This window comes from Pleurodeles waltl, unplaced genomic scaffold, assembly GCF_031143425.1.
Source record: "Pleurodeles waltl isolate 20211129_DDA unplaced genomic scaffold, aPleWal1.hap1.20221129 scaffold_187, whole genome shotgun sequence".
NCBI lineage: Eukaryota > Metazoa > Chordata > Amphibia > Caudata > Salamandridae > Pleurodeles > Pleurodeles waltl.
The window spans coordinates 6463-12713 of NW_027149893.1; positions in this window are offsets into that span (position 1 = coordinate 6463).

Genomic DNA, 6251 nt, shown 5'->3' on the forward strand with positions numbered 1-6251 from the left:
AGCTGCAAAAGTTGCGGTTCCCAGCAGTGCAGTCTGGCGTGGGGAGGCAAGGACTTACCTCCACCAAACTTGGACTGAAGAGTCACTGGACTGTGGGAGTCACTTGGACAGAGTTGCTGGATTCAAGGGACCTCGCTCGTCGTGCTGAGAGGAGACCCAGGGTACCGGTGATGCAGTTCTTTGGTGCCTGCGGTTGCAGGGGGACGATTCCGTCGACCCACGGGAGATTTCTTCGGAGCTTCTAGTGCAGAGAGGAGGCAGACTACCTCCACAGCATGCGCCACCAGGAAAGCAGTCGAGTAGACGGCAGAATCAGCGTTACAGAGTTGCAGTAGTCGTCTTTGCTACTTTGTTGCAGTTTTGCAGGCTTCCAGCGCAGTCAGCAGTCGATTCCTTGGCAGAAGGTGAAGAGAGAGATGCAGAGGAACTCGGATGAGCTCTTGCATTCGTTATCTAAGGAATCCCAAAAGACAGAGACCCTAAATAGCCAGAAAAGAGGGTTTGGCTACTTAGGAGAGAGGATAGGCTAGCAACACCTGAAGGAGCCTATCAGAAGGAGTCTCTGACGTCACCTGCTGGCACTGGCCACTCAGAGCAGTCCAGTGTGCCAGCAGCACCTCTGTTTCCAAGATGGCAGAGGTCTGGAGCACACTGGAGGAGCTCTGGGCACCTCCCAGGGGAGGTGCAGGTCAGGGGAGTGGTCACTCCCCTTTCCTTTGTCCAGTTTCGCGCCAGAGCAGGGCTGAGGGGTCCCTGAACCAGTGTAGACTGGCTTATGCAGAAATGGGCACCATCTGTGCCCATGAAAGCATTTTCAGAGGCTGGGGGAGGCTACTCCTCCCCAGCCCGAACACCATTTTCCAAAGGGAGAGGGTGTAACACCCTCTCTCTGAGGAAGTCCTTTGTTCTGCCTTCCTGGGCCAAGCCTGGCTGGACCCCAGGAGGGCAGAAACCTGTCTGAGGGGTTGGCAGCAGCAGCAGTTGCAGTGAAACCCCGGGAAAGGCAGTTTGGCAGTACCCAGGTCTGAGCTACAGACCTGTGGGATCATGGGATTGTGCCAACTATGCCAGGATGGCATAGAGGGGGCAATTCCATGATCATAGACATGTTACATGGCCATATTCGGAGTTACCATTGTGAAGCTACATATAGGTAGTGACCTATATGTAGTGCACGCGTGTAATGGCGTCCCCGCACTCACAAAGTCCTGAACAATGTGGGGGCACCTTGGCTAGTGCCAGGGTGCCCACACACTAAGTAACTTAGCACCCAACCTTTACCAGGTAAAGGTTAGACATATAGGTGACTTATAAGTTACTTAAGTGCAGTGTAAAATGGCTGTGAAATAACGTGGACGTTATTTCACTCAGGCTGCAGTGGCAGGCCTGTGTAAGATTTGTCAGAGCTCCCTATGGGTGGCAAAAGAAATGCTGCAGCCCATAGGGATCTCCTGGAACCCCAATACCCTGGGTACCTCAGTACCATATACTAGGGAATTATAAGGGTGTTCCAGTAAGCCAATGTAAATTGGTAAAATTGGTCACTAGCCTGTTAGTGACAATTTGAAAGAAATGAGAGAGCATAACCACTGAGGTTCTGGTTAGCAGAGCCTCAGTGAGACAGTTAGGCATCACACAGGGAACACATACCTATAGGTCACAAACTTATGAGCACTGGGGTCCTGACTAGCAGGGTCCCAGTGACACATAACAAACATACTGAAAACATAGGGTTTTCACTATGAGCACTGGGCCCTGGCTAGCAGGATACCAGTGAGACAGTGAAAACACCCTGACATACACTCACAAACAGGCCAAAAGTGGGGGTAACAAGGCTAGAAAGAGGCTACTTTCTCACATCTACCTCTTCAACTTCCGGTCTTCCCACAGATCCTTCTGGACCCTGTGGGATCTCCTCATCCCCTTCTGCTGACAGGGCAGCTGAATCTTATGGCCTGGAAGATATCAAGAGACATACACAAGTGCAAGGTCTTTCGTCTACAGCTGCCTCTTTTACACAAGCTTGGGCTCCATCCACCCGCAAAAGATACTCTTTGGCATGGAAAAAATGGGTGGGTTGGTGCCTTCGAGGGGAAGTGGATCCCATGGGATCTGAGATCGAAGACATCATAAACTTTTTGTCAGAATGCGCAGAAACAGGCTTATGCTACAGGTCAGTAAATAACTTTAGATCAGCTATTTCTGCAGGTCATGAATGGATAAATAATAAACCAGTAGGTCAACATCCTTTATTATGAAAATTCCTTAAAGGGATCAGCATGGCGAATCCTCCCAAACAATGTTATTTTCAACTGTAGGATGTACATATTGTGTTATATTTTTTGAGTGACTGGCCTGACAATCATTTGTTAACAATGAAACAACTATCAACGAAGTTTACCATGTTGTTGTTTTTAATCCCATGCCACAGAGTTTCTGATGTGAGAGCTTTAGATTTAGCAGGTAGGTTATTCTCTCCTAGAGTTTAGTTCGTTATTTCTAGACATACAAAATGCATGTCTAATTCTGTTGATTATCCTGCTTTTCCTCATAACGAAAATCTTTGTGTGGTTAAATGTTTATAGGTTCATGAGGAGCACACAGCTAGTTATAGAATGGGTCCTCGGACCTCTCCTGATTTTTATTCAAAAACCTTTTCGACCAGTCTCAGCCGCCACTTTGGCCCGCTGGATTCAGTGGGTAATGTCAGACGCAGGCATTGATGTATCTTTATATGGTGCTCATTCCACCAGAGGTGCTATGGCGTCAACAGCTTTTCTCTTGGTTTCTAGATTAAAAGACATTCTTCCAGCCGGTGATCGGTCCAGTGATTCCATGTTTAAAATGTTTTATTATAAGCCAGTGGTACATGTTTCTTATTTAGTGGTGGATCAGCTTTGAACCAGCATAATCGGAGCCTCCGGTCCTGACATAGAATACAAAATTGTCTAGCTTTGCGACAAGAATTTATGATTCTATTAAGGACACGGAGGTGAGGATTGTCCCACTCATTGGGTCAAATATATTTATATTACGGATGTTTATTGCTTGTCTTGCATTATTATGTAGGTGTATTTGCCCCCCCTTGATTTTGTCTGTTGGAGTAGAATTGGATCTCATTTTTAGGGTCGAGCCTGCGCTAGCATGCGCTTGCACATGCGTAGCGCTTGCGAGACTCTGTAGTAGTTAGAAAAGGGCTCGGAGCCCCGTCCATGTCACGTCAGTGTCTTTCATTGGTTTGTGGGCTTGCCTTTTAAAGTCTGCTTGCTTTCATTAGTGGAAGGCATGCATACGTCATGCCTTTTCTGGTGGTTAGCCTTCCTCGAGCGCAGCGACCAAGTACTGAAAACATATGAGGCTCACTGTTTTCGGTCCGGTTTATGGACTACTTTGTTAAGATGCTGAGACCATTGATTTCAATAAGGGAGTTTTATTCAAGGTAACCAACCCACAGCAGCACACCCTCTCAGACCGCCTCAACCGCCATGGAATCCACCCAGCTTCACATCAATACTTGGAACACCAGTGTCATCGAGGTTCCAGGCTCCCCATGCTGGAACACCAGTGCCAATGAGGTTCCAGGCTCTCTAACATTCCCAGAACAACACAACACATCCCCCTCCCTTACTCTAAATATACTAAAGGATAAAGAAGAACAATTAGAAAATAACAAGGTAAAACATTACACAAAATGTGCATCAAAACATAATAATTCACAACGTAGGATGCATGCATAATAGGTGTTAAAAAGTCAGGACCATAGTCTATAAAGTATCAGGATACATAGTCTTTCAACCATAATGGTTTGGAGCGTATCCTGAAGGAAACTTTGGTGTGTGGTGACCCTTTCGATCCGTTCAAGAAGTGACTTCCTCCCTGGTTTTCCAAGTTAGAGGAATCTTCCGCCAAATCACTCCATTTCACAATCCTGGACATTTTTGAACCATGCCGGAAACAATTTAGTGCAACCCGACCTGCCCCTCATATACTCAAATGGGGCAATGTTAGTGATGCTATTAGGGGTATTGCGATGTGCCCACCACATGTCCCTAAGGAGATCAGCTAGAGGAACCCTGGATTCAATAGCTTCCTGCACACAGGACTTCACCATTCTATTCATACGTTCAGCAAAACCATTGGCCTGGGGTAGATACAACGCTGTTTTCAAATGTACAATGGCTAAGGAGTCCAAAAAAAACTTCATATCTTGAGATGTGAACTGTACACCATTGTCAGTGACTAAGGGCCAGATGTATGAATCTGGCCCATTGCGATTCGGTAATTGCGATTTTTAAGAAATCGCAATTACCGACTCGCAAAGGGGCATGTATCACATTTGCGAGTCGGTAATTGCGATTTCTAAAAAATCGCAAATGCAATTACCGAATCGCAAATTGCAATACTGGCCCCATACGCTGTGATTTTTTTGCATTTCCTAAATTGCGACTTCTGAAACAGAAATCGCAATTTGGGAAATGCAAAAGGTCAGGGTGCTGGGGGCCTAAGGCCCCCTCTCCTGCACCCCAAATTTTTTTTTTTGCACATGTAAAGTACACACATGCCAAAAGGGCATGTGTGCTTTACATATTTAATTTAAAAATGCAGTTGTACTGCATTTTTAAATTTTGCACCAGGTTACCACCTGGTTGCAGGTCATGGTATTTTGCAAGTGCAAAATACCATTCTGCGAAAAATCGCAATTTGCGATTTTTTGCAGAATTGCTTTGCGACCTGGATTTTGCGAATCGCAAATTGCGATTCACAAAATGCAGGTCGCAACGCAGAAAATCGCAATTTTTGCGATTTTCATTTTTTGGTCTGCGAATGCAGTTGATGCATTGCAGACCCCGATTTTGCACTCGCAAATGGCCGATTTCGCAGTTTGCGAGTGCAAAATCAGTTGATACATCTGGCCCTAAATGGCTAGGTATACCCTCTCGAGAGAATTCCTCCTTCAAGAACTCAATCACCGTTCTGGTGTCTACCGAATTCACACATTTAGTCACCACCCATTTGGACGCATAATCCACCATGAGTATGACGTAGCGTTCATTCGTAGGCAGAAGATGGAAAGGACCCATAAAGTCAAGGCCTAGCTTAACCCAGGGTTTTTCAGGAATCACAACAAGAGAAAGTGGGGCTTTCACCATAACTTTGCTCTTGTCATTCCGTGCACAACTTACACAGTCTTTCACCACTGCTTCAGCATCACAATCCAACCCTGGCCACCAGTATACTGTTCTCAGTCTGGGTTTGGTCAAATTCCTGCCCAGGTGTCCCTCATGGGCCAAATTTATGATTTTACTCCTCACGCCCATAGAAGGTATAGATTTAGCACCTCTGAATAATTCACCTCCACTTAAAGAGAGCTCATCTCTCACATTCCAATACCCCTTCAGAGAGTCGGAAATATCCTTGTACTCTGGCCAACCTTTCACAATGAATTCGACAAGTTTATGCCTGTCAGAATCCCGATCCGCTGCTGACTTCCACTCCTCTTCATTTATGGCCGTCTCCCTCATCCAATTGACCACACCCTCATCATCAGACTCCTCACTACTGTCAATTGAAGATCAGGACAGGAAATCTGCTACTATATTCTTTGGCCCTGGTACATATTCCACAACAAAATTGTATTCCAATAATCCTTCCACCCACCTTCTTATCCTTGGCGTCAACTCTTCCTCCTTCTTAGAAGAAAATATTTGGACAAGAGGCCTGTGATCTGTCCTCACCACAAAAGGTAAGCCCCACAAATAAAATTTGAAATGCTTAACTGCCCACATACACGCCAGGGCCTCTCTTTCTATAACCGAATAATGCTGCTCAGCCTCCCAGAGGGAACGGGAAGCAAAAGCGATTACTTTCTCTTCCTGGTCTACCCTTTGGATTAAGACTGCCCCTAAACCTTTGACACTGGCATCTGTGTACAAGAAGGTTTTAGCACACGTATCAAAATGCCCCAAAGTGGGCATCTTCCCAATGCAGTTCTTCACAAAAGTGAAAGCAGCCGTACACTCCTCCGTCCAAATGAAATTGCACCCCTTCTTTAAGAGAGATCTCAAGGGTTGAGTCACACTTGAAAAGTTGGCAATGAATTTGGAGTAATACTCCGCCAACTCTAGAAAAGATCTCACACCATCGTTGTCTTTGGGTTCAGGTGCTCGGACTATGGAATCAACTAGTTCCAACTTGGGCCTGATTCCCTCACCAGATATAGGGCCAGATGTAGCAAAGGGTTTTACCCATTC